The sequence below is a fragment of the Gossypium hirsutum genome, chromosome A08 (assembly GCF_007990345.1).
Source record: "Gossypium hirsutum isolate 1008001.06 chromosome A08, Gossypium_hirsutum_v2.1, whole genome shotgun sequence".
Taxonomy (NCBI): Eukaryota; Viridiplantae; Streptophyta; class Magnoliopsida; order Malvales; family Malvaceae; genus Gossypium; species Gossypium hirsutum.
The window spans coordinates 72,203,336-72,219,635 of NC_053431.1; the positions used below are offsets into that span (position 1 = coordinate 72,203,336).

The window sequence follows — 16,300 nt, forward strand, 5'->3', positions numbered from 1 at the left end:
GTGTTTAATAAAAAGGATTGGATGTGAGTGTGTGTGAGAATTAGAAAATGATGGGTCTTAGCAACTTCATGAAGTGTTGTATGGTTAGTATAGGTATGGATGACCGAATATGAGAGCATGAATAGATGAAGAGTCTTGTAATTATAAAAAAAGAAAATTGGTTAATTGATATGTGGTAAATGTTAAGTGTTAAATGAAATGGAAATGATATTATATTGGGATATGTATATTCGACCACATGAATGAATTCATAGATTGATGTTGCATATATTCGGCCTTTAATTAAGTATATAGGTGATAGTGATAGATTGATGTTGCACATTCGGCTATAGTTAAGCATATTGATGATTTTATCTTGACTTAGATAATCGGCTAAAGGAGAATATTGGCTAATATGTTGAATTTGATAAATGATTTCATATATATGACTGGATGTAAATATATTGAGAAGATGATATGATGGGAAGTGATGTTGCATTCAGCATTGGAGAAATTGAAATATTAATTAGACTATTGATAGTACGGTGATATTAATTGGCTATAAGCCGAATAGCTTAAGAGCATAAGGTAGAAAGATAAAAATTTTACCATGTTGTTCCGTATGTTATAAAATCATTAAAATGTGGATACAAATATATGTAGCAAAGTGGTTAAATGAGTTAATTTATTTGTTTAAGCTCAAGATCCTAAAGGAGAGGAGTCCAACAAGGGAAAATCGAAGGTCATCGAGTAGCCGACTTGGAACCATTTTACCCAACACAAGGTAAGTTCATAAGCAATCATAGGGTTAATTTAAATTATACATAAATGACTTTAACATGTCATGAAAGAATCTCTTTATTAAGTATTTCCTTGGAGAAATTATATATGTTTATTGTTGTGGCTGTATATGCCAAATGAATTAATTAAATTTTTTTATCATAGAAAGTGTACATTGGCACTATGTGTGCGGTGTAGTATGGCGCTATGTGTGCGGAGTTGAATTGCACTATGTGTGCTGATTTGAATGTCAACATATGAGATAAACTTTCAAGGCACTATGTGTGCAGGATAGTACGGCACTAAGTGTGCAAATTTGTTTAGCACTAAGTGTGCAAAAAGCGGTTGATGATACGAAGAGCATAAGTAAAGAATTAAAGTGCTAAAATGATTAACTGAAAAGTATGTGTGTTTATACATGTAGTTCATAATTATTTCTTACCTTGAGAATAGTTTTAAAACGGTTGGTTGTTTAATAATTGATTCGATATCGAAAACTTGGGTTTGAGGTTGGATAAATAAACTAGGTAGTTGTAGCCTAGTTTGGTGTGATTGAATTAGCTGAACTTGCAAGGCTTTTATTTCAGTTTCTTATAAGTAACCTGTATTATTTTGCTTATGGAATATTGAGTTGAATACTCATTTGGTGTGTTTGTTTGTTTCTTATTTAGATATCTCTGACCATTTTGCGTACTTGGGACCATCGTCGAAGTCATCACACCGGCTTGCAACTTTTTGGTACCCTCTTCTTAGTTGGCCTAAGAGAACATTTCGGCATGTATAGGCTATTATGTTTTGTTTGAACCCCAATATGTAAACTTTTAGCCATGCGAATATGGCTTAAATGCTAAGTTTGGATTTAGCCTTACGGGTGCTTAGTTATAAGGTTCAGTAGATTTGGCCTTGATAATTCGGTTTTGATGGAGTAGTAGTCTAAGTCTATTTGATTATTATGCTGTATGCCATGGCTGATCATATTTGGTGTTGTGTATGTCAAATTACTAGCTAATCCATGGAAACCATAAAATAGATTTAGACAGCAGTAGTGGTGTGAATTTGAAAAATCACTAAAAATAGTAGAAATGGAATTAAATAATGAATAAATTATGGAATCGAATCTTGATGAGTCTATTTTCATATGGAAGAAGTAAAACAGATATATGAGCTATATTGTATGAGATATTTAAAATTTTGTGAAACAGGGCCAGAACGATTTCTGGATCCCCTGTTTTGACTTTGGAAATTCACCATAAATTTTACAAAGATAATTAGAAGTCATGCTTTATATGTACAGAGTCCTTATTGAGTGTAGTTTTGTTAGAGACAAACGGCATAGTCATTGAATCTCTGTACAGGAGATATCTGATTCGTAATACACAGAGGTCAGAGTAGTCGAACCCTGAAAGAGGGGAGACTTTAACTAATAAACTGTACTAATTGGACAGACCAAAAATTCTGGAAAAATTTTAGTAGATAGATATATGAGTCTAGTTTCAGGAAACATTTACGGAATTAGATTTCGAGTTTCAGAACTCGAGATATGATTTTTAAAGCAACTGTGATGCAGTTTGCCAACTTGTCTAGAAAATTTTAAAATGAATTGCATGAGCTGTTTAAGTAATAAATTAAACCCGTTTACACCTTGTGTTCGACTCCGGCAACGGTCTTGGGTCCGGGGTGTTACATTTTAGTGGTATCAGAGCTATGGTTTAGTCGGTTCTAGGACTACCATAGCGCATATGAGTCTAGCTATACATGCCCTAATGATAGTATTTGATAGTGTGATGACTTCTGACGGTTGAAATTATTGTTTTGATTAGTAAATGGAACCCAATCTAGAGAGAACCTTAGCGGATGACGTTGAAAGTGTAGCGGCTGCTCCTGCGCAAGGGACACCGCCTGTTGAACCTCAATCATCCGCGAATAATCAAGATGATGGGGCAAAACAAGCCTTCTTTACCATGATGAATGAGTGGGTCGCACAATATGTCCGAACTAACCCGGCTGCTCAACCATTTTCGAATTTAAATAATTCGTCTCAGGTGCCTATAATACCATCAGATGCTGATCCTGTAAGGCCGAGTAAACCTCCTGTGGATTTGATTAGGAAGCGCGGGGCCAAGGAATTCCGAGCCATAACTACTGATGATGCTGAAAGGGCTGAGTTTTGGCTTGATAACATCATCCGGGTTTTTGATGAGCTGTCTTGCACACCTAATGAGTGTTTAAAGTGTGCCATATCTTTGTTACGAGACTCAGCCTACTATTGGTGGAGAACCTTGATTGCTATAGTTCGGAAGGAACGAGTTACTTGGGATTTCTTCCAGACGGAATTTCGAAAAAAGTATATTAGTCAGCGGTTCATCGATCAAAAGCGTAAAGAATTTTTGGAACTTAAGCAAGGCCGTATGACAGTATCTGAATACGAACGTGAGTTTGTAAGACTCAGTCGATATGCTCGGGAGTGTGTAACTGATGAAATTGCTATGTGTAAAAGATTTGAAGAAGGATTGAATGAAGATTTAAAGCTACTAATGGGGATTTTAGAGATAAAGGAATTTGTAACACTAGTTGAACGAGCTTGCAAGGCAGAAGAACTTGGAAAGGAGAAAAGGAAGGCTGAGGTTGAAGCCAGAGACTTTCGTAAAAGATTGGCGGGTAAAACTTCATTCTTGGCTGTAAAGAAGTTCAGGGAAGATACTAATAAATCGAAGACGACTGCAGGGATTTCTATTAGAGAGCGACCCTCAACAGACTCTCGAGCTACTTCGGTTGCTAGTCTGGGTAACAATCGCCAAGAAAGACCTAAATGTCCACAATGTGGAAGACGACACGTAGGTGAATGTTGGGGTAAGTCTACTAACAGGGCCTGTTACAGATGCGGTTCGAAGGATCACTTCATTAGAGATTGCACGGAACTCGATGAGAAAAATAAGATGCAAGGTGCAAGACCTAGTGGAACAATGACTAGAGATAGACCACCGAGAATTTCAGGAGGTAGAGGTGGTAGTCAGAGAGGGACTTCTGATACGGCTGTTCGATCTGAGACTCATGCTCCTGCTAGAGCTTATGCCATCCGCGCACGAGAGGAGGCATCCTCCCCTGATGTTATCACTGGTACTTTCACTCTCTTTAATACTGATGTGATTGCATTGATTGACCCTGGTTCTACTCATTCTTATGTATGTGAGACTTTAGCATCCAGTAAGACTCTACCTGTTGAGTCTACTGAGTTTGTAATTCGAGTGTCGAATCCCTTGGGTCGATATGTACTCGTTGACAGAGTGTGTAAGAAATGCCCCCTGATAATCCGAGATTCCTATTTTCTGGCCGATTTGATGCTTTTACTGTTTGATGAGTCCGATGTTATCCTTGGTATGGATTGGTTGACCGCGCATGATGCAGTGCTGAATTGCAAAAGGAAGACCATTGATTTGAGGTGTGCAAATAATGAGATAGTTCGAGTTGAGTCTACTGACTTGAACGGAGTGCCAGAAATAATATCCTCGATGATCGCTCAGAGATATATGAGAAAGGGGAGTGAAGCATATCTTGCGTACGTACTTGATCACAAAGAGTCGGAAAGGAAACTTGAAACGGTACCGGTGGTTCGTGAGTATCCAGATGTTTTTCCTGAGGAGTTACCGGGATTACCACCCGTTCGAGAAGTAGAATTTGGCATCGAACTTGTACCTGGGACTACACCAATTTCGATAGCGCCGTACCGTATGGCACCAACCGAACTAAAGGAATTGAAAGCACAGTTGTAAGAGTTGACGGATAGAGGTTTCGCTCGACCGAGTTTTTCACCATGGGGTGCACCAGTATTGTTTGTGAAAAAGAAGGATGGAACCATGAGGTTGTGCATCGACTATCGTCAGTTGAATAAAGTGACAATAAAGAATAAATATCCGCTACCGCGTATTGATGATTTGTTTGATCAATTGAAGGGGGCCTCAGTGTTTTCAAAGATAGATTTGAGATTGGGTTATTATCAGTTGCGAGTTCGAGACTCAGACATACCTAAAACTGCTTTCAGGACGAGATACAGTCACTACGAGTTTTTAGTGATGTCGTTTGGGCTCACTAATGCCCCTGCGGTATTTATGGATTTGATGAATCAAATTTTCAAGCAGTATTTGGACCGGTTTGTAGTCGTGTTTATAGATGACATCTTGATTTATTCACATGATGAAACTGCATACGCTGAGCACCTGAGATTAGTGTTACAGATTTTACGGGATAAGCAGTTGTATGCTAAGTTCAGTAAATGTGAGTTTTGGTTGAGAGAAGTTAGCTTTTTGGGGCATGTAGTATCTGTATCGGGAATTCGAGTTGAACCGAGCAAAATTTCAGCCATACTTGATTGGAAACCCCCGAGAAATGTTACTGAGGTTCGAAGCTTTTTGGGGCTCGCTGGTTACTATAGACGGTTTGTAAAGGGTTTCTTGATGATAGCCACACCAATAACGAGACTACTTCAGAAAGATGTTATGTTTGAATGGTCAGAAAAATGTCAGAAAAGTTTTGACCGATTGAAAACCTGCTTAACTGAAGCTCCGTGTTAGTACAGCCAGAATCCGGTAAAGAGTTTGTTATTTACAGTGATGCTTCCTTACTGGGGCTAGGTTGTGTGTTGATGCAAGAAGGACGAGTTGTGGCTTACGCGTCGAGGCAGTTAAAGCCGCATGAAAAAAACTATCCGACCCACTATCTTGAATTAGCGGCCATTGTTTTCGCTTTGAAAATATGGAGACACTACTTGTTCGGAGAGAGGTGCCATGTTTACTCGGACCATAAAAGCCTCAAATATTTGATGACTCAAAGAGATTTGAATCTACGACAAAGACGATGGCTTGAACTGTTGAAAGATTATGAGCTTGTCATTGACTATCACCCGGGAAAGGCTAATGTGGTTGCGGATGCTTTAAGTCGTAAATCACTGTTTGCTTTACGAGCGATGAACGTACATTTGTCTGTTCTATTTGATAAGGTGTTAGTAGCAGAATTAAAGGCCAAACCATTGTTGATTCATCAAATTCGTGAAGCTCAGAAAGTCGATGATGAATTGGTTGCAAAACGGGATGAATGTGTTTCGAATATGGAATCAGAGTTTCAAATTGATGATGACGATTGTTTGAGGTTCAGAAGTCGTTTATGTGTTCCAAGAAATTCAGAACTTATTTCGATGATTTTGAACGAAGCTCATTGTGGCCGAATGTCAATTCACCCGGGGAGTACGAAAATGTAGAACGATCTGAGATGTCAGTTTTGGTGGCATGGTATGAAACGAGACATTTCTGATTTTGTTTCAAAGTGTTTAATATGTCAACAAGTGAAAGCGAAACATCAAGTGCCTACAGGTTTACTTCAGCCGATCATGATACCTGATGGAAATGGGATCGAGTCACGATGGATTTTGTATCTGGGTTGCCATTGTCGGCAAGTAAGAAAGATGCAATTTGGGTTGTTGTTGATAGACTGACTAAATCGACTCATTTTATTCCCGTACGTACGGATTATTCACTGGATAAACTAGCTGAATTGTATGTTTCTCAGATTGTAAGATTACACGGGGTACCTATTTCTATTGTGTCGGATAGAGATCCGAGGTTCACCTCGCAATTTTGGAAGAAATTGCAAGAAGCTTTGGGTACCAAGTTACATTTTAGCACCGCTTTTCATCCCCAGACTGATGGTCAATTCGAGCGGATAATTCAGATACTCGAGGATATGTTGAGATGTTGCATCCTTGAGTTTAGTGGTTCATGGGAGCGGTATTTACCTTTGATTGAATTCGCTTACAACAATAGTTTTCAGTCAAGCATTAAGATGGCACCTTACGAGGCCTTATATGGTCGTAAATGCCGTACACCGCTGTTTTGGGCCGAACTTAGCGAAAGTAAAATCTTCAGAGTCGATTTGATTAAAGATGCTGAGCAGAAAGTAAAAGTAATCAGTGAAAGTTTGAAGGCAGCTTCAGATCTTCAGAAGTCGTACGCGGATTTGAAAAGAAAAGACATTGAATATCAGGTCGGAGACAAGGTGTTTCTTAAAGTCTCACCTTGGAGAAAGGTACTCAGATTTGGCTGTACAGGCAAATTGAGTCCAAGGTTTATCGGACCGTATGAGATATCTGAATGAATTGGACCAGTCGCATACAGATTGATTTTACCCCCTGAACTTGAAAAGATTCACAACGTTTTTCATGTCTCGATGCTTCGACATTATAGATCCGATCCATCACACATAATTAATCCAGCAGAGGTTGAAATTAAATCCGATTTGAGTTATGAAGAAGAACCGATTCGTATCCTAGCTCGTGAGGTGAAAGAGTTGCGAAACAAAAAGGTTCCGTTAGTGAAGGTGTTATGGCTCAAACATGGGATTGAAGAAGCTACTTGGGAAACCGAGAACTCTATGAAAGAACGATACCCAAACATTTTCACTGGTAAGATTTTCGGGGACGAAAAATTCCTTAAGTGGGGGAGAGTTGTGACAGCCCTAAATTGACCCTAGTCGGAAAGTAGTTTCGGGACCACATTACCGAGTCAAAAATTTATTTTTTTGTGTTTTAATTACATAAATTTATGTGTGATAGTGAATATATGAAAAATTAAATGCTTAATATTAGCTTTAGGAATGAGAATTAATTCGAAAGGACCTAGTTGATGAAGTTAGAAAAGATGATAGATGAATTATAAGGAGTAAATAATAATAGAGAGAGGAAGCATGGGTTTGCATGTCAAAATGCCCATTTTTGACTTAATGGCCGGCCAAGTAGTGATGCATTCCACTAATTTAAATTAGATTAGTATATTTAATTGGTAAGAAAATAAAATATTCATAACATAAAGATTAATAAAAATATTAAAATGAACAAGAGAAAAAAAAAAGAAAGGGGTGTTCATCTTTGCTATCCTTTAGCCGAAAAACCAAGTAAAAGAAAGAAAGAAAGGTTTGAAGAAGTTCGGCCATGCTTGTAACTAGGTTGAGGTATGTTTGATGTTATTCCTTGAAATTCATGCATATTTTTAGTTGTTAGTTTGAATTCTACCTAGCCCATGGTTTAAATTTTTGCTATTTGATGGAGATGATATTCGGCCATGGATGTTGTCTTTCTTGGTTGGTGTTTTGATGTTGTTGTGATGAGGCATGAAGATGATTGAGTTTGAGTGTTTAATAAAAAGGATTGGATGTGAGTGTGTGTGAGAATTAGAAAATGATGGGTCTTAGCAACTTCATGAAGTGTTCGGCCATGGTGCTAAAATGTTGTACTTGTGTTTAAACTTAGAATTATTTAGTTATATGGTTAGCATAGGTATGGATGACCGAATATGAGAGCATGAATAGATGAAGAGTTTTGTAATTATAAAAAAAGAAAATTGGTTAATTGATATGTGGTAAATGTTAAGTGTTAAATGAAATGGAAATGATATTATATTGGAATATGTATATTCGACCACATGAATGAATTCATAGATTGATGTTGCATATATTCGGCCTTTAATTAAGTATATAGGTGATAGTGATAGATTGATGTTGCACATTCGGCTATAGTTAAGCATATTGATGATTTTATCTTGACTTAGATAATCGGCTAAAGGAGAATATTGGCTAATATGTTGAATTTGATTCATGATTTCATATATATGACTGGATGTAAATATATTGAGAAGATGATATGATGGGAAGTGATGTTCTACTCAGCATTGGAGAAATTGAAATATTAATTAGACTATTGATAGTAAGGTGATATTAATTAGCTATAAGCCGAATAGCTTAAGAGCATAAGGTAGAAAGATAAAAATTTTACCATGTTGTTCCGTATGTTATAAAATCATTAAAATGTGGATACAAATATATGTAGCAAAGCGGTTAAATGAGTTAATTTATTTGTTTAAGCTCAAGATCCTAAAGGAAAGGAGTCCAACAAGGGAAAATCGAAGGTCATCGAGTAGCCGACTTGGAACTATTTTACCCAACACAAGGTAAGTTCATAAGCAATCATAGGGTTAATTTAAATTATACATAAATGACTTTAACATGTCATGAAAGAATCTCTTTATTAAGTATTTCCTTGGAGAAATTATATATGTTTATTGTTGTGGCTGTATATGCCAAATGAATTAATTAAATTGTTTTATCATAGAAAGTGTACATTGGCACTATGTGTGCGGTGTAGTATGGCACTATGTGTGCGGAGTTGAATAGCACTATGTGTGCTGATTTGAATGTCAACATATGAGATAAACTTTCAAGGCACTATGTGTGCGGGATAGTACGACACTAAGTGTGCAAACTTGTTTAGCACTAAGTGTGCAAAAGCGGTTGATGATACGAAGAGCATAAGTAAAGAATTATAGTGCTAAAATGATTAACTGAAAAGTATGTGTGTATATACATCTAGTTCATAATTATTTCTTACCTTGAGAATAGTTTTAAAATGGTTGGTTGTTTAATAATTGATTCGATATCGAAAACTTGGGTTCGAGGTTGGATAAATAAACTAGGTAGTTGTAGCCTAGTTTGGTGTGATTGAATTAGCTGAACTTGCAAGGCTTTTATTTCAATTTCTTATAAATAACCTGTATTATTTTGCTTATGGAATACTGAGTTGAATACTCATTTGGTGTGTTTGTTTGTTTCTTATTTAGATATCTCTGACCATTTTACGTACTTGGGACCATCGTCGAAGTCATCACACTGGCTTGCAACTTTTTGGTACCCTCTTCTTAGTTGGCCTAAGAGAACATTTCGGCATGTATAGGCTATTATGTTTTGTTTGAACCCCAATATGTAAACTTTTAGCCATGCGAATATGGCTTAAATGCTAAGTTTGAATTTAGCCTTACGGGTGCTTAGTTATAAGGTTCAGTAGATTTGGCCTTGATAATTCGATTTTGATGGAGCAGTAGTCTAAGTCTATTTGATTATTATGCCATATGCCATGGCTGATCATATTTGGTGTTATGTATGTCAAATTACTAGCTAATCCATGGAAACCATAAAATAGATTTAGACAGCAGTAGTGGTGTGAATTTGAAAAATCACTAAAAATAGTAGAAATGGAATTAAATAATGAATAAATTATGGAATCGAATCTTGATGAGTCTATTTTCATATGGAAGAAGTAAAACAGATATATGAGCTATATTGTATGAGATATTTAAAATTTTGTGAAACAGGGCCAGAACGATTTCTGGGTCCCCTATTCTGACTTTGTAAATTCACCATAAAGTTTACAAAGATAATTAGAAGTCATGCTTTATATATACATATTCTTTATTGAGTCTAGTTTTATTAGAGACAAACGGCATAGTCATTGAATCTCTGTACAGGGAGATATCTGATTCGTAATACACAGAGGTCAGAGTAGTCGAACCCTGAAACAGGGGAGACTTTAACTAATAAAATATACTAATTGGACCAACCAAAAATTCTGGAAAACTTTTAGTAGATACATATATGAGTCTAGTTTCAGGAAAAATTTACGGAATTGGATTTCAAGTTTCAGAACTCGAGATATGATTTTTAAAGCAACTGTGATGCAGTTAGCCAGCTTGTCTAGAAAATTTTAAAATGAATTGCATGAGCTGTTTAAGTAATAAATTAAACCTGTTTACACCTTGTGTTCGACTCCGGCAACGGTCTCGGGTCCGGGGTGTTACAGATATGAATTTAGAAAGCATCTCTTCAAGGTTTGGTTTCTTCACTTGTTGATAAGGCAGCTGTTGAAAACCGTGAGGATTTTGTGGCTTTTGATTCCCTTGACTTCCCAGGCAAAATTTGGGTGGTTCCTCCAACCTGCATTATAGGTATTACTGTATGGGTTATTTCGAGGTCTAAAGTTATTGTTACCCATATAGTTGACTTGTTTCTCTTCGGTTGTGGGATTGAAGGATTGATATTCTGTATGCACACCTCCTCCGCTTGAGTCACCCCTCATTACTGGATGTACCTGCGTAGAACCAAGAAAACTATCAATCTTTTTATTGAGAAGTTCTACCTGATTTGACAACATAGTAACTGAGTCGACGTTATAAATGTCGGCTGTTTTCGTTGGCTTTGTCCTCATAACTTGCCACTGATAGTTATTCAGTGACATCTTCTCTATAAATTCATAGGCATCTTCTGGTGTTTTATTGTTGATGGTTCCGCCAGCAGCTGTGTCAATCATTTGTCTTGTCGAGGGATTCACACCATTGTAGAACGTTTGAACTTGCAGCCAAAGTAGTAACCCATGGTGAGGGCACCTTCTCAGTAAGTCCTTGTATCTCTCCCATGTATTGTAAAGTGTTTCTAAATCCATCTGCACAAAAAAGAGATATCATTACGCAATTTAGCCGTTTTAGCTAGCGGAAAATATTTTAGTAAAAATTTCTCGATCATTTGCTCCCAAGTAGTGATACACCCTCGTGGTAACGAGTTTAGCCACAGTTTAGCTTTGTTTCTCAGTGAGAAGGGAAATAACCAAAGACGAATGGCATCATCAGAAATGCCATTGATTTTAAATGTATCGCAAAATTCCAGGAAATTTGCTAAGTGAGTGTTGGGATCTTCATCCTGCAAACCATCAAACTGAACAAACTGTTGTATCATCTGAATAGTGTTAGGTTCTAATTCAAAATTATTCACAGCACTAGCAGGTCTAACTATACTTGATTCAGTTCCTGTTAAAGAGGGTTTAGCATAGTCATACATAGTACGTTGAGTAGGATTTTGATTAGCTACAATTGCAGAAGGCAGCTGATTGTCTTGGTTTTCAGCCATCTCGTCGGTTAGATGTTGAGTATTGTCTTCTTATTCGTTTTCTATGTATCGAAAACTACGCCTTATTTCTCTTTGATTTCTACGAACTGTTCGATCGATTTCTTCGTCAAAAAGTAAGGGTCCTGACGGGTTTCTTCTACTCATAAACTATAAAAACCTGTCAAAAGAAAGAAAAAGTAAATTAATAAATAATAATAATAAAATTAAATTAAATTGCGAGAAAAATAAATGGCTAAAGTAATAAAAATTTAGTGTTCCTAATATTTCAGTTCCGCCGCAACGGTGCCAAAAACTTGATCGCGTGATTCGTAACAAGTAATAAATATTTATATTGAAGATCAAACCTAGACTAACTATTATCACGACGAAAAGGCAAGCGCACCTATTGAACAATAGTATAGTAATGGCAAGATCGGGATATCGTACCCAAGGGAACCAAAAGTACTAGTAATAACTATCTCTTTATTATCTAGCCTAAGAATAAAAGGGTTTGTTTTAATTAACTAATTATCTAAAATAAGAATGCACAGAGAAAAGAATTGGGGAATTGCTTTTGGGAAAATTGATTGACTTGAGATAATACTTGTTATTCTGGCTCCGAACCGGATGATTTATTCATTTAACTTGTTCCGTAGAGATCCCTAAGTTATGTTAGTATCCCTATTCAAGACTAATAATGTCTAATCCCTAGATTGAATAACCGAGACTTTTCTCTAATTAACACTCTAGGGTTGCATTAACTCGATCTATGGATCCCTTTATTAGGTTTCACCCTAATCTGGCAAAATCTTGTCACCCTATTTCTAGGTGCGCAATAAACTCCGCTTAATTATGACAAATGTACCCTTAGGCAAGGTCTATTCCTCCTCTGAATAAGAGTATGTCCTGAATTAGTATCCTGGGATATCAAAACAAGAATTAAGAACACATAATTAAGAACAAGTTAAATATTTATCATACGATACAAAAAATAATAACAAGATTCGTCTTAAGTTTCATTCCCCTTAGGTATTTAGGGGATTTAGTTCATAACTAAATAAGAAAACATCTGAGAAGAATAAAGAATACAAAACATAAAGAAAACCTAAAACTCCTGAAGGGAAATTGAGGAGAGATCTTTAGTCTTGATGATGAATCCGACTTCTGTGATGGATCAATCGGCTTCCTTAGGGTAATTCTTTACCCCTCTTCTCCCTCCCTCATTTTCTCCTCCTCTAGTGCGTATTTATAGGCTTTGGAATGCCTAAAAACCCTCAAAATTGGCCTTTTCCAAATTGGACTCAACTTGGGCTCGGCAGGGACACGCCCGTGTGACACGCCTGTGTTTGATTACTTCAGGCCGTGTTCGAGCCTGCCAAATTAACATAGCCGTGTGGTCTGCCTGTGTGAGGAGGTCCAGGCTGTGTTGATTTCGTACTTTGGCCCATTTTATCCGTTTTTGGCCCGTTTCTCGTTCCTTTCGCTCTCCTATGCTCTCCTAAGTATAAAATATGAAATTAAAGCATTAGGAGCATCGAATTCACTAATTCTAATGAGAAATCATCCATAAAATGCATTAAACATGGGGTAAAAATATGTATAATTTACGGTTTATCAGCCATATACAAAATGAATCATCAAATCATTATAAGCCAACACACTTGGCTAAACCAATATGACATATAACAAAAAGACCATGTCCCTAAACATGCCATACTCAAAATACTTAAATTCACTATACCCAAAAGATTAGTTTGATAGTGTGAATCGAACTCTGACGTCCTTCGATCCTCGAGCTAGCTTGGTGACACTAAAAGGAAATGGAAAAGGAAAGGGAGTAAGCATAAAGCTTAGTAAGTTTGCATGTTGGAAACACAAAAATTTACACACTTTTTCTTACCCTTTTTAACTTAAATTCATGAGAATTCGGTTAAATTCTTGTCAAAAAATAATTAATTTTTATAAAATAATTAAAGTGCACTTAAATTATGAACATGTTGAAATTTAGTTAATTTTATATTTATTTTTGATGAATTTTGGTTATTTTTGACAAATTTGCAGAAAGGGCTAAAAATGGCTGAGCAAACACTACCAGAAGCACAAAACTGAGAAGTAATTTGAAGTATCGAGGAAAATTAATTTCCAGCCTAAGATGGTCCAAAATTATGTGTATTAATTCATAATTTAATTAATTTTAATTTATATCTAATTTAATTTGGGTTAATAAATTATTATTAATTAATTATGAAAAAATGGTCTGATTGAACCGAACCGGCCAAGGAGAGGACAGCCCAAAACCGTCCAAGTGCTGACCCAATTCAGCTCATTGGATGATTATTTAAGCTGCAAAGAATCCCTTGAAGACTTGTTCAAATTGCAAATCAGCCCTTCCACAATTGATGGCTTTGAAGATTTGCCCCAAGCCAAATTTAGCAAAGTTGAAGCCATCAACTTTGCCACATAGATGGCCGGCCAAGGGGTGGCGCTTTGGCTGCTATTTTTAGAAAATTTTAGCTGCCACATTCAGCTATAAACACCCCCCTTGGCTGATCATGCAAAGCATCCCTCATTCACTCACATCTCTTCTCTCCTCTATCACTTTCTCCTCTCATTTTCCCATTCCAAGTCCCTTGCTCTTGTGCCGATTTCTCCCTTTGAGAAAGGGTTCTTCTTTAGCCATTTTGGAGCAGTAATGAGTGTTCATAGAAGCCTTGATCGGTGAGGACAACAAAAAAGGAAGAGCGGAGCAACCTAGTTAAGCCATGGAAAAACATCAGATTTGATTATTGTTCCCTATCTCTTCAATTTTTGTTGTTGTTATGATGAACATATCTATGAATATTTATGTTGTTGGAATGGTTAATTTAATCAGCTTAGCTTGAATTTAATTCATGTTGGTTTGATTGCATTTCATCTTCTTAACTTATTAAAATTGTGTTTATGCTGTTATAGGCCTTGATAAAATGCTTGATTAAGTAAAATCATGCCTAAGTTATTCTTGCATTACGATTGTGAGGTAACTAATGAATTAATTATTTAAAAGGATTGAAATTATAATTAATTGACACCATACTTAGTCATTTCATGTTTATTCTTCTAAGGTAGCTGAAGGTTAAATTAGCAATGTATCTGGCGATACACTTCCCTTGCATAACTTGCAAGATTATTGTGATTAAACTATTTCAAGGTAAGGATAACTTGTTACCTCACATAGTCTTTTATGTGCTTATTAGATTTAATTAATCATTTGAATTGACATAGGGATATGCAAGAGAGTAATTTAATTTAATGAGTATGTATGTGCCATAACATGTTTGCTTACTAAAATTTGTTTAATCGTTTGAATTAACATAAGGATATGTTAAGAGATGAATGGATTTATGTAGGTGAATATGTTCATAAGTTAGCAAATTACCGAGTTGCCGTGAATTTATTCGTAACAACATAGACATGAGTTTAATAATTCTAAGTTAAAGAAATGTAATTAAATCAACACAATTATGTCATCTTGATTGAATCATATTTTAAAATCGTGCATTTGAGATTTATTTCTTTAGTTTACTTAGTTTAAAATCTTAGTTTTTAATTACCCTCTTCAACAAAATATTTTTCTTCACCAAAGTGTTTTAAATAACATTCATAAATGATTCCTTTCGCAGTCCCTGTGGGTACGATAACTCGACATTTGCTTGTCACTTTATTACTTGTTGCAATTGTGTACACTTGCAAATTTTCGTCGTTCCATGTTTTTGGCGCCGTTGCTAGGGACTGTTTTAAAAAGTCATTATTTGTGAATTTGTTAGTTTTACATTTTTGTTTATTCTACTATTTAATTTTTAACTTAATTAATTTTTCAGTGATTATTTCAAGTGTTTATGAGTATTGATCGAATTATTGACCTACTCCCTATAGACCCTGAGATTGAACAAACTTTTCGACAGCGAAGAAGACAAGCAGATTAGAGAAGGACCGAAGAAATGAATCTTGAAAATTTGAATCAAGGAAGTGGAGCAAACCCTGCTCAAAATCTTATCCTTATTGCTAATGATAGGGACAGAGCTTTACGACAGTATGCCGTGCCAGTATTTAATGATCTTAATCCGGGTATTAGGAGACTCAAAATTGAGGCACAACAATTTGAGCAGAAGCCAGTCATGTTCCAGATGCTTCAAATAGTGGGCCAATTTAGTGGAATGCCTACCGAAGATCCTCACCTACACTTAAGACTGTTTATAGAGGTGAACGGTCTTTCAAGTTAGCCAGAGTACCCGAAAATGCATTACAATTGAACCTGTTCCCATATTCACTAAGGGATAGAGCTCGAGCCTGGTTGAACTCATTTCAATTTCTACATGGCAAGAGTTTGCAGAAAGATTCCTTATAAAGTATTTCCTGCCTAGCAAAAATGCTAAGTTAAGGAATGAGATCACTACTTTCCAACAAATGGATGATGAGTCCTTGTATGAGGCATGGGAAAGGTACAAAGAATTTTTTTGAAAATGCCCTCATCATGGAATACCACATTGCATCCAACTTGAGAAATTTTATAATCGTCTCAATGCTCACAAGAGAATGGTAGTGGACACTTCTGCTAATGGTGTTCTCCTTTCTAAGTCTTATAATGAGGCTTATGATATCATGGAGAGAATTGTTCTCCTTTCTAAGTCTTATAATGAGGCTTATGATATCATGGAGAGAATTGCCAGCAACAATTACCAATGGCCAACCAATCGAGTAGTATCAAGAAGACGAGTTGCTGGAATACATGAAGTAGACACTTTTACTTCAC

General features: G+C 36.3%; 2 non-coding genes across 2 annotated transcripts; one reads left to right on the forward strand and one right to left on the reverse strand.

The window, feature by feature from the left end:
• Positions 1-10,997: 10,997 nt before the first annotated feature.
• On the forward strand, positions 10,998-11,103 carry LOC121205434 (small nucleolar RNA R71). Its single transcript, XR_005900512.1, has one exon. It is a non-coding gene; the product is annotated as a small nucleolar RNA R71 (small nucleolar RNA).
• A 4,818-nt stretch (positions 11,104-15,921) lies between these two features.
• LOC121205751 (small nucleolar RNA R71) lies at positions 15,922-16,028 on the reverse strand. Its single transcript, XR_005900826.1, has one exon. It is a non-coding gene; the product is annotated as a small nucleolar RNA R71 (small nucleolar RNA).
• Between the last annotated feature and the right edge of the window lie 272 nt (positions 16,029-16,300).